The 13068-nt window shown below is 44.6% G+C and overlaps 1 pseudogene; it reads right to left on the reverse strand.

Annotated features, from left to right (window-relative positions):
- Positions 1-5534: 5534 nt before the first annotated feature.
- LOC142912587 (uncharacterized) lies at positions 5535-12504 on the reverse strand (annotated as a pseudogene).
- Between the last annotated feature and the right edge of the window lie 564 nt (positions 12505-13068).

Consider the following 13068-nt stretch of genomic DNA (forward strand, 5'->3'; position numbering starts at 1 on the left):
TTCTACATGTCAACATCAGAGGGCTTGTGATTAAATTAAGTCAACTAAAACTAGAAGTGGCACATCTTGACCCGGACATTTTTTGCCTAACAGAAACATTTCTCACTCCTGCCGTCAATGACTTGCAGATTACGATTGAAAACTACAACCTTTTTCGGCTTGACCGAGGATCTAAAGGAGGTAGAATTGCCATCTATGTTCGTAACACTATTGCATGTTCACCAGCTCACTCCTTGTTTAAAAAATGTTGCTTTGAAGGTCTGGCTCTCAGAATAACTCTCCCAAATAATCAACAGATATTGGTAGTGTGCTGCTATAGACCGCCTTGTGGGAAGGATGTTGAAGCTGCATCGGCACTGAGAGAGCTTTTTGGGGGCCTCCCTAAAGGTGAAATAATTTTAGTGGGTGATCTAAATTGGAATTGGCTAAACCCGCGGCCGTGGCAACAAATTTTACAGATGAATTTAACTTGTTTCAATTAATAAATGTCCCCACAAGACCCAACCTAAAAAATCCGGGACAGTCAACTCTGCTTGACGTCCTATTGACAAATGCCCCTCACAATTTCGCACTGACTGGTGTTCTGGGTAATAACCTTAGTGATCACTCCTTCATTTTTGGTGTGAGATCATCAGCCAGACCCAAAGCCCCCCCCTAAAATTGTTGAGAAGCACTCTTTGAGGCACTTCAGCACTCAGGCATTTACAAATGATGTGCTTCACTCGGATATTGATAAGGTCTGTGATATCCCCAACCTGACTACGGCTTGGGAGACTTTCAGGTACACGTTTCTCCAAATTCTTAACAAACATGCTCCGTTGGTTAGATTTAAAACTAAAGGCAACCGCCCACCATGGTATGATCCTTTGATTACAAAGCTCATGAAAACTAGGGACAAGGCTTGGGCATGTGCTCAAAAAAGTAATTTGGTAAATGACTGGCTAGAATACAGGATTTTAAGGAATAGATGCGTAAAAAAAATACGGCATGCAAAAAATGCCTATTTTTCCTCCACTCTCCTGGAATCACATGGAAATGCCAGGATTTTTTGGAAAACAATCAAATCTATCGAAAAGGCATCCAAAACAGAAAATCTGCCTGTTGAGCTTCACCGAAATGGGGAATATTTTTCAGATCCCAAAAAAATAGTTGACAATTTTAACCTTCATTTTTCTGAAGCTGGTAATCTTTTTGATGTATTGGGAGTCACACCTGCTCCTGCAAATTCCTACACCCCTGTCCAAACATTAAACGAATTTAGTTTCCAACCAATCCACGAAAGTAATGTTCTGAAACAACTGTCCTACCTCAAAGGGTCCTCCTCTACCGGAGCAGATAGTTTTCCCGTCTTTGCTCTACTAACTGTTGGTCACCTAATATACAAACCTATAGCCCATATTTTCAACCTGTCCATCAAAGAAGCATCAGTTCCTCTAGAATGGAAACATTCCTATGTCCGTCCACTTCACAAAGGGGGCCCTAAAGATGATCCCAATAACTACCGACCTATCTCAATTTTGTCCCCATTGATGAAAATTTTTGAAAAATTATTGAACTACCAAATTAGCAGTTTCCTGTCCACCAACAATCTACTACATCTAAAACAATCTGGGTTCCGGAAAAAATACAGCACCACATCTGCTGCATTAGACTCTTTGAATTAAATTTACAATAGCCTTGATAATAAGCAGTACTGTGCCTGTCTTTTTCTTGACCTGTCCAAAGCTTTTGATACAGTTGACCACAACACCCTGCTTAGTAAACTAAGTTGCCTTGGTTTTTCCGAGAACACAGTACAATGGTTAAAAATTACCTCTTTTCTCGCACCCAAACTGTATTCACAGATGGCTGGAGGTCAAACAGTGTTAAGATAACAAAAGGGGTTCCACAGGGTTCCATCCTCGGCCCCCTCTTGTTTTCTCTTTATGTCAATGACTTGGGCACTGAACTGGATCATTCCAGGGTAAATCTTTTTGGAGATGACACGATACTGATTACTGCTGGCCGCTCTCCGGATGCCGTGATTGCTAAGCTCCAGGGTGATTTCAACAAACTACAACATCAGCTAGTTTCTCTTAAACTAGTCCTGAATACAAGAATAGGTTTTACCCTTTTAACTGGCACAAAAACTGACACCTTTATTCAAGGCATCATGTTTGCAATAACCACAACACAAGCAGTCAAAATGCAAACAAAAAAGACAACTCTGATAATAATATGCACTGTCCTTGAATTTGATTGGTCCACACCCGAGACAGCTTTTATTAGAGCCTAGTCTCCATTGGTGTTGGACCAGAAGACGCCAAAAGGCGTACAACTCAAAAACAGCGCACTATCAGAGTATTGAGGGCTCGGGGTGAGCATTAACATTATGAGACCTCCTTTGCCAGAAACAAAATATAAGAATAGGTTTTACCCTTTTAACTGGCACAAAAACTGACACCTTTATTCATAGTCCTGAATACCTCCAAAACCAAGGTGCTATGCTTCTCTCCGGGACTAAAGCAGGAAGTTATTTTTCCCCAATTATATTCCTTGAATAATTATCAAATAGAGCAAGTCAAGATCTATAAGTATCTTGGGGTCATCCTGGATTCAAAACTTAGTTTTGAAGATCACATTGATTATATTGGTAAAAAGACAAAAAATAAAATTGGTTTTCTGTATCGACACAAGCACTGCTTCCCCCCAATGTTCCGTTTGGAATTGATAAAAGCTACCATACTGCCTCTACTTGACTACTGTGACATCGTGTATAAATCAGCCCCAAGTACTGTACTGAAGAAGCTTGATTCCATCTATCACTCGGCCTTAAGATTTGCATTGAACTGCCCATATAGGACTCACCACTGTGATCTCTACATTGGGTCAAACTTAACATCTCTTAATGTTCGACGGCTTGTGCACCAGATCTTATTTATTCACGATGTACTTACAAAAAATTCCGCAGACTACCTACTGGATCTCCTCTCTGTTTCAAAGAACAAATTTGACCTCAGGTCTTCGCTCATTTACCAGCTTCACATTCCCTATTGCCGTACAAAAACTGGAGGAAGGGCCTTTGCTATTGATGCCCCCAGGGTCTGGAATGCTATTGCCAATAAACTGCAACTTGAATCACTACCTATGAGATCTTCACTCAAAACTGCTCTAGAGGAGTTGTACAACCCTAGCTGCCACTATTCAGTGGCCTAAAATATGGCTCTAGATTTTGGTGTTATAATTTATTTATGTAGTTTATTGTTAAAAATTCGGTCACAGTCCCTATGATCACTGTTACATTGGATTTATGGCTTTATTTTGGTGATTTCGAAAAGTTTTTTTTGTTTTGGCCATGTTTTTGTTTATTCTAGTACGGAGTTAGACTGATGGCCTTAATCTTAGTTGTCTTGTGGTTGTTGTTGTTGTTATTTGACTTGCATCCCACTGGGATTTTTGCACACAGCGTTGGTGTACGGTGCTATTTCAGGAATATTTTGATATTTTTCCTGGATTTTCTGTTTGCACAGTCACATAATCACTTTAAGATGTTTTCTTGTTCATGGTTTTTGTTTGTTGCGGTTGCACCCGATTCAAGAGCCGAATGGCTCACAGGACTATACCAAATAAATGAACTATGAACTAACTATGAACTATGTCCTAGTTCGACAAAATCTACGTCAACACATAATACAAAACTACAATTCGTGTTGCAGAGAATGAACCTCCTAACGTGTAACCTTTGAGTGGTGTGCCATGTAACTGATTAATGATCCGAGTGTGCTCCTTATTTCAAAGACAATGAGTTGCTCCAGAGGGAGATGCTTCCTGAAAACACAAAAATACCCTTCTTTGGTTCTTTCCTCCAGACAGTCTCGTCCCTTCACCTGATGAAGGCCGCTTGTGTTGTGGCCGAAACGTCGTGAGAATTTTATTGTTATTTTATTTTATCAATTTATTATTTTATTCTCCTTCTACGTGACTTTACCGAAAGAACCAAAGAAGATGAATCCTTGCAGTCACGAAAGTTTTAAATCGAAAAACAAAAATACCCTTTGACCTGTATCACAAGAACAATGAGTCTCACCTGAGTTAGCTGTACAGGTTACTTCCAAACACACACACACACTTTGTCCTAACATCACTTATTCAATGTTTGACCCTTATAGACAAAATGTTACATGTACGCACACAATCAGACAAGTATTAATTCTAAATTATTGACAGGCATATTAACAAAATTGAATTACTGCAGTGAAATAGACTGCATCAGGTTACATCGCATTAACAAGAAGCTATTTTAAAAATATGCACCGTCTGCTTAACAGTGTATGTACAACATACTATTGTAGTGTCATTCAGAACGAGTAGGCCGTTGCATGCTGGCGTCTGGGTCAAAATTTATCAAATTCTAAACATTGCCTACAAACTCCACAACTAAGATGCCAAATCAACCATCGCCCCCTACTGACAGGCTCTTGTCCACATGCAGGCCGGTGCAGGGCCACCACCTTGTGCCACACAGGGGCAGCTGCCACTTGGGGATGCTCTTCGAGTGTCTGAGACGAGATACAAAACTCCGAATTGCCAGAGGCGATTAAGCAAGCACCATATAAGTGGAATAATTAAATAACAAAAATCACGACGTTTCGGCCACAACACAAGTGGCCTTCATCAGGTGAAGGGACCGTGCTGTCATGATGAAGGCCACTTGTGTTGTGGCCGAAACGTCGTGATTTTTGTTATTTTATCTTTTATCTACGTGACTTTACCGAATAGAACCAAAGAGTATAGATCCTTGCAGTCACGAAAGCTTCAAATCTAGAATGGAATTATTAAAACCGAGTGAATGCTTGGGAGCTTATTGGCTCTCGCTCCTGGTTAGAGATTAACCCAACCCACAGGTCCACAAAGACTGGCTACTCTAACCATGCAGGTTGCATCTAGGAACTGAGTGTTCAACTTCACATTCTTGTCATTAAAGGCCTGTGACAAAGGTGCATCCATTGGAGCGACCAGAGTGGAGTCGGCTCCGGGAGAGGCAACCACCTTGCCCCACGCCGCTCCTCCACTTCGAGGTCTGCGGAGAACTTCGCCACCACCACCACCAGCGTGGCGATCTTCACGGCTGTGCTCACTGTGGTTTTGCTGCTCACGCAGCCGGTGGTGGAACTCCTCGGAGGATCTCGGCGTGGGGGTTCGAACATCAACGGCTCCAACGCCACCACTACCACCATAACGATAAACAACTACTCGGGACTCATGAAGGACGTCTCTCCACCGGCAGCGGTCGCCACCTGGGGACCGATGTTCACCAGCGGACACGCAGACGGACAGGAGAGGGACGGCCCAGCCTGGCCCCCCGGGATGTCCTGGCTCATGGACAGCGCGCCGACTCCTCTCCTGCAGGCTGCGGGTCAGCTGTGCAGTAGCCACAGTGAGGACATAGTGGACAGCGTGCTCCCTGCCCTAGTGCAGGCTATGGGTCAGCTGTGCAGTAGCCACAGTGAGGACATTGTGGACAGCTCGCTCCCTGCCCTACTGCAGGCTATGGGTCAGCTGTACAGTGGCTGCCAGGACAAAGTGGACAGCGTGCTCCCTGCCCTACTGCAGGCTATGGGTGAGCTGAGCGGCAGCTGCCAGGACATAGTGGACAGCGTGCTCCCTGCCCTGCTCCACGTCGTGCGTCAACTGTACAGCGGCTGCAAGGAGGCCATCGGCTCCACCGTGCCGCTGAACACCCCGCACATCGCCGTGCGTCTCCGGCGTTTCGTACGTCGCAGAGTTGAGTGAGCAACATCCATCGTCGTCGTCGTCACCATCAGCCACGGTCAATCCACTAGCGGGTAGAGACCTCCCCCGTGCCGTCGCCACCTCCCACGATGCCGCTGTGCGGTGATCCACCCAGCGCCTGACACGTGGAGCGATTTCATTGCTTCGTCTCCCCACTGGGCATCCTCTCGGATGACCCCCTCGCCGCCCATCGGCATCACTCGCCCCCTTCGCGCCCTCCACCGTCACCCTCAACTCTACTCGTGGTAAAATTTTGATTTAAAGCATTTGTGACTGCAGTAATTCATATTCTTAGCTCTTTCGGTAAAGTCACATTGAAGGGAAACAATAAAATAATAAAATATATATATAAAAATAAAAATTCTCACGACGTTTCGACACACCTGATGACGACCGTTTGTGTTATGGTCGAAACGTCGTGAGAATTTTTATTGTTTTATATATATTTTATTATTTTGTTTCCCTTCAACGTGACTTTACCGAAAGAGCTAAGAATATCCACTCACGGTGTTTTCAACAGCCTGGTTGGGCACTGGAACGGTATCCCTGACAGTTCCGGATTAAGCTCGTGCGGGTCCTGTGGCATATATTATAATGGTGCCCAAAATAAAATAAAAAAAACACAATTATTAAAACGCAAAGGTTACACATCTACCGGGTCTCCACTTGACTTTGTATTGTCTCGGAGGAAGTCCACCCACACCTCCACTTCCACAAACTGCTGGGAGTTGCCTCACTCTGCCTCAGTCAGAATTCTCCTCCTGCTTCACGTTGCCTCCATCGATGTGAAGGTCCCATTTTGGAGTTGAATCTTCATCTTCACATTTCACCTTCACTTCTTCCCTCTTCACCATCACTTCTTCACATTTCACCTTCACTTCTTCACATTTCACCATCACCTCTTCATATTTCACCTCGATACCTTTAAGTGTCCAAGCTGGGATTTTCCTCCGGTTCGTGTTTCATGAGGGATGGGCTCATTGCGGCACTTTGACTTTCACAAGCTGATTTCAGACTGCACTCCTTGTGGATCTTCTGATGCTTGTGCGTTCTCTGGTGTACTTGAAGATTTGATGAATTTGCAAATGCCTTCCCACACACACTGCACTTGAAGGGTTTCTCTCCCATGTGTGTCCTCTGGTGTATTACAAGAGCAGATGACTGTGCAAACGCCTTTCCACACACACTGCACTTGAAGGGTTTATCTCCCGTGTGTGTTCTCTGGTGTATTACAAGAGTACATGAATGTGCAAACGCCCTCCCACACACACTGCACTTGAAGGGTTTCTCTCCCGTGTGTGTTCTGTGGTGTGCTACAAGATTTGATGAACGTGCAAACGCCTTCCCACACACACTGCACCTGAAGGGTTTATCTCCCGTGTGTGTTCTCTGGTGTTCTACAAGATTAGATGAACGTGCAAACGCCTTCGCGCACACACTGCACCTGAAGGGTTTCTCTCCTGTGTGTGTCCTCTGGTGTATTACAAGAGTAGATGACTGTGCAAACGCCTTTCCACACACACTGCACTTGAAGGGTTTCTCTCCCGTGTGTGTTCTCTGGTGTACTTCAAGATTTGATGAACGTGCAAATGCCTTCCCACACACACTGCACCTGAAGGGTTTATCTCCCGTGTGTGTTCTCTGGTGTGCTACAAGAGTAGATGAATGTGCAAACGCCTTCCCACACACACTGCACTTGAAGGGTTTCTCTCCCGTGTGTTCTCTGGTGTGCTACAAGAGTAGATGAATGTGCAAACGCCTTCCCACACACACTGCACCTGAAGGGTTTCTCTCCCGTGTGAGTTCTCTCGTGCCGTGTCAAATCTCGAGTACAATCCGTGCTGTATGCACGCCGGTCGCATTGTTGCCTTGTCCTACCGAGCTGCGCTGAGTGCATTTGCTCCATCAGACCAATTCTGCGGAGGAAGCGTCAGAGGAAGTGTCAGCTGCAGACAGAAAAAAACAATATCCACACCATCTACACGTCAGTATCTATGCACAGAGGAAAGCATATATACACAGTAACACGTGACTTACACGTCTATACTTATTCATATATTCATGATATAGTGGAAAAGTGTCCCAAATTCATCACACGGGCTGTTATGGCACACACTGAGAGGGCAAATGGTCATAAACATGCCTGGAAGCCCTCGAATCTTCAAAATGAATGTTCACCCAAAACTCCGAGCACACAATTTCGGCTGTCTGGCGACAAAAGGAATATTTATGAGAGCTAAATTCAGCTGACATAGCAAAGGGTGTTGAAAACAATACTATTTGTGTTAGGCAGAAATGCATAAATTAACGTTCAATCGCAACTTAGAGGTGTGAATCCAGGCTCAGATGTCCTTAAATGCTGGGATGAACAGTTCCGACTTCAGCTGAATGTGTGTGCTGTGTTAACTTCCTGTTTCCATTCATATAAAGAGTTCCAGAGGAAAACAAAAGTAAACTATTGTTACGCTATAACCTCCGTGTTCAACAGAGTGAATAGACTTTACTGCAAACACAAACTGTACACTGTCACTGGGTAAACAGGCGGTGGCGTGTCTAGAATCACGCCTGGCCACCTTCATCTGCTTGGCATTAATTCTTCCTCACTCCACCAAGAAATTAATTGAGGATTAACGAACATAGCCGAGGCTAACTGGAGTTTGCGTGTCTCTCTCCGTGGTGAGATGTTAACTACCTCACCTGGTATACAGGAAGTCGTGGGTTCGATCCCGACCCTGACGCCTGCTGTATATTTGGAGTTTGCGCGTCTCTCCGTTTAGCGTCTTTGACCGATAGACATTGACACACGTATTCTTGTTGATTTCGGTAAAGTTACGTAGATAGAAAATAACAATAACAGATAATACAATTACATTAAATAAAGACTTGTGTTGCGATCAAAACGACGTGAGTTTTTTGGTTTATTTACAATTTTATTTAATTCATTTTTATTATGTTATTTTTATTGTATTTTCTATCTACGTGACTTTACCGAAAGAACCAAGAATATTAATTCCTACAGTCACCAAAGTTTTAAGTCAAAACATTCACACACGTTGACAAAGCCTCACCTTGTGTTGTTGTGGGCAGGTCGCTTCTGATAACAAGAGCGGTATAGCAGCTCAAGCGGACTTGGCCTGGTGAAAAAGAAAATAAAAACTGCGTGAATATTGACAATAAAACAAAGTTACAAAGTGGCGAGCCGGGTGAAGACAAATTAAACTTAAGCGAGATAATTAAAGTGAATGCAATCAGGCGAGGGCAGGAGGCAAGGCCCCGCGTGGCTAGGCCCCGCGTTGTAAAGTTCCAACCTGGACATCGATTCCCATGCTCGCTGCTACTCAACTGACATCCCTACGAGAGAGAGCGAGGCTCTACCTTGGTAAACAACAACAACCAAAACCACCATGAGAATTTCTCACCTCGGATTTCTGTGCAAGCGTGGATCGGCAGCCTCCTGTTACCTCGCGACGTAACGCGGGTAAGCAGGTAACATGACGTCACTTCCGGGGTAAGAGACACGCCCCTCCCAAAATGAGCAGCTCTGCAACTGAATAAATTATGTTAATGAGGCCAGCCCATATGTGGAGGGATGGGGGCGCGGCTACGTTATGTTAATGAACCGCCAGTCACTGGGCGTACCTTTGCCCAAATAAGGATTGCCACTGGATTGATATCGGCAGTGACCCAAGCGGAGGTGACGTCACGCTCGAGAGCGCCGTGGACGGGGTTGGGGGAGTGTGAATACCTTGGTGACATGACGTCACTAGCGAGGTACACCTCCCCCTGGCGTTTCACGCCGATGAAGTAATGCTGAGTGGTGACGTCACAGAACGGGGTTGGAGTTTAAGTTGATTTAGATTCATTTTCATTGCTCCCTCCCTTGGGTGCGTGGGCTCAGCTACAACAAAGTGGACATTATTGTGTATACACTGTGTGTGTGTACACTGTGTGTACAGTGTGTGTACACTGTGTGTGTACACTATGTGTGTGTGTACACTGTGTGTGTACAGTGTGTGTACACTGTGTGTGTGTGCACTGTGTGTGCAAGCCAACTGTGGACCGGTTTTGGTGGACAATGTCTCAACAGCAGTGGGGCTTGCTTCAAGCCATGGTTGTGAACATCCAGACGTTAATCAGCAAGGAGCACTTCTAGTCCAAGTTCGACAAAATCTACGTCAACACGTAAGACAAAATTATAATTCGTGTTGTAGAGAATGTATCTCCTCTACGTGTAACTTTAAGGTGGTATGCCTTGTAACTGATGAATGATCCGAGTGTGCTTCCTATTTCAAAGACAATGAGTTGCTCCAGATGCTTCGTGAAACACAAAATTACCCTTTGACCTGTATCACAAGAACAACGGGTCTCACCTGAGTTCTCTGTACAGGTTACTTACAAAACACACACGCACTTTGTCCTAACATCGCTTATTCAATGGTTGACCCTTATAAATGAAATGATGCATGTACACACAAAATCAGACAAGTGTTCATTCTGAATTATTGACAGGCATTTTAACAAAATGTAATTACTGCAGTGAAATATACTGCATCAGATAACATCTGATTAAGAAACTATTTTAAAAAAATATGCAGCGTCTGCTTAACAGTAGATGTAAAACATACTATTGTCATTCAAAACGAGTAGGCCATTGCATGCTGGCAAATTCTAAACATTAGCGACAAATTACACAACTGAGATGAAACATCAATCATCGCCCCCTACTGACAGCCTCTTGTTCACATACTCTTTGGTTCTTTCAGTAAAGTCACGTAGGTAGAAAAAATAATAATAGATAACGACGTTTCGATCGTAACACAAGCGGTCATCCTCAGGCGGAAAAAAAAATAAATGCAGGCCGGTGCAGGGCCACCACCCTGTGCCACACAGGGGCAGCTGCTACTTGGGGATGCTCTTCGAGTGTTTCAGACGAGATACAAAACTCGGAGTTGCCAAGCACCGTGTAAAAGCAATTATTATAACATAGTGAATGCTTGGGGGCGTATTGGCTCTCGCTCCTGGTCAGAGATCTCCCCAACCCACAGGTCCACAAAGACTGGCCGCCCTTACTCTGCAGGTTGCACCTAGGAGCTGAGTGTTCAACTTCGCATTCTTGTCATTAAAGGCCTGTGACAAAGGTGCTTCTATTGTAACGACATTGTCTCAAGCTTACACATCTACCGGGTCTCCACTTGACTTTGTATTGTCTAGGAGCAAGTCCACCCACACCTCCACTTCCACAAACTGCTGGGAGTTGCCTCGCTCTGCCTCACAGTCAAATTCTCCTCCTGATTCACGTTGCCTCCATCGATGTGAAGGTCCCATTTTGGAGTTGAATCATCTTCACATTTTACCTTCACTTCTTCGCTCTTCACCATCACCTCTTCACATTTCACCTCGATACCTTTAAGTGTCAAAGCTGGAATTTTCCTCCGGTTCTTGTTTCATGAGGGATGGGCTCATTGCAGCACTTTGACTTTCACAAGCTAATTTCAGACTCCACTCCTTGTGGATCTTCTGATGCTTGTGCGTTCTCTGGTGTACTTGAAGATTTGATGAATGTGCAAATGCCTTCCCGCACACACTGCACTTGAAGGGTTTCTCTCCCGTGTGTGTTCTCTGGTGTCTTTGACAATTTGATGAATCTGCAAACGGCTTCCCGCACAGAGTGCACCGGAAGGGTTTCTCTCCCGTGTGTGTTCTCTCGTGTCTTTGAAGATGTGACACATGTACAAACGCCATCCTGCACAGAATGCACCTGAAGGGTTTCTCTCCTGTGTGTGTTCTCTGGTGTACTTTAAGATGTGATGACTGTGCAAACGCCATCCCGCACAGAGTGCACCTGAAGGGTTTCTCTCCTGTGTGTGTTCTCTGGTGTTTTTTAAGAACAGATGAATGTACAAACGCCTTTCCACACACACTGCACTTGAAGGGTTTCTCTCCTGTATGTGTTCTCTGGTGGGTCTGAACAACTGATGAATGTGCAAACGCCTTCCCGCACAAGGTGCACCTGAAGGGTTTCACTCCCGTGTGTGTTCTCTGGTGGGTGTGAAGATCTGATGGCCGTGCAAATGCCTTCCCACACACACAGCACTTGAAGGGTTTCTCTCCAGTGTGTGTTCTCTGGTGTATTTTAAGAGCAGATGACCATGAAAATGCCTTCCCACACACAGTGCACTCGAAGGGTTTCTCTCCCGTGTGTGTTCTCTGGTGTTTTTTAAGAGTAGATGAATCTGGAAATGCCTTCCCACACACACTGCACTTGAAGGGTTTCTCTCCCGTGTGTGTTTTCTGGTGTTTTTTAAGAGTAGATGAATCTGGAAATGCCTTCCCACACACACTGCACTTGAAGGGTTTCTCTCCCGTGTGTGTTCGCTGGTGTCTTTTAAGAGCAGATGACTGTGAAAATGCCTTCCTACAAACACTGCACTTGAAGGGTTTCTCTCCCGTGTGTGTTCTCTGGTGGGTCTCAAGAACTGATCGCCATGCAAATGCCTTCCCACACACAGTGCACTTGAAGGGTTTCTCTCCTGTGTGTGTTCTCTGGTGGGTCTGAAGAATTGATGGCCATGCAAATGCCTTGTCACACACAGTGCACTTGAAGGGTTTCTCTCCTGTGCGAGTTATCTGGTGCTGTGTAAAATTTCCAGTCCGATCCGTGCTGTATGCACGCTGGTCGCATTGTTGACTTGTCGTACCGAGCTGCTGTGCTGACTGCCTTTGCTCCATCAGACCAGCGTCAGCTGCAGACAGAAAATAAGAATATACACACCATCTACACGTCAGTATCGAGGCACAGAGGAATGCATATATAGAGTCACAGGTGACTTACACGTCTATACTTATTCATATATTCATGATGTAGTAAAAACGTTTCCCAAATTCCTCACACGGGCTGTCATGGCACACAATGAGAGGGCAAATGGTTATAAACATGCCTGGAAGTCCTCGTATCTTCAAAATGAATGTTCACCAAAAACTCTAAGTACACAATTTCGGCAAAGGGTGTTGAAAGCAAAACTATTTGGGTTATGCAGAAATGCATATATTAATGTTCAATCGCAACTTAGAGGTGTAAATCCAGGCTCAGATGTCCTTGAATGCTGGGATGAACAGATCCGACTTCAGCTGCATGTGTGTGCTGTGTTCACCTCCTGTTTCCATTCTTACAAAGAGTTCCAGAGGAAAACAAAAATAAACTATTGTTTTGATATAACGTCCGTGTTCAACAGAGTTAATAGATCTTCTTTGGTTCTTTCTGTAAAGTAACGTAGAATGAGAATAAAATAATAAAAT

This window comes from Petromyzon marinus, unplaced genomic scaffold (assembly GCF_048934315.1).
Source record: "Petromyzon marinus isolate PM22_M1 ecotype Great Lakes invasive population unplaced genomic scaffold, UKy_Petmar_22M1.pri1.0 PM_G_Scaffold_21, whole genome shotgun sequence".
Classification (NCBI taxonomy): Eukaryota; Metazoa; Chordata; class Hyperoartia; order Petromyzontiformes; family Petromyzontidae; genus Petromyzon; species Petromyzon marinus.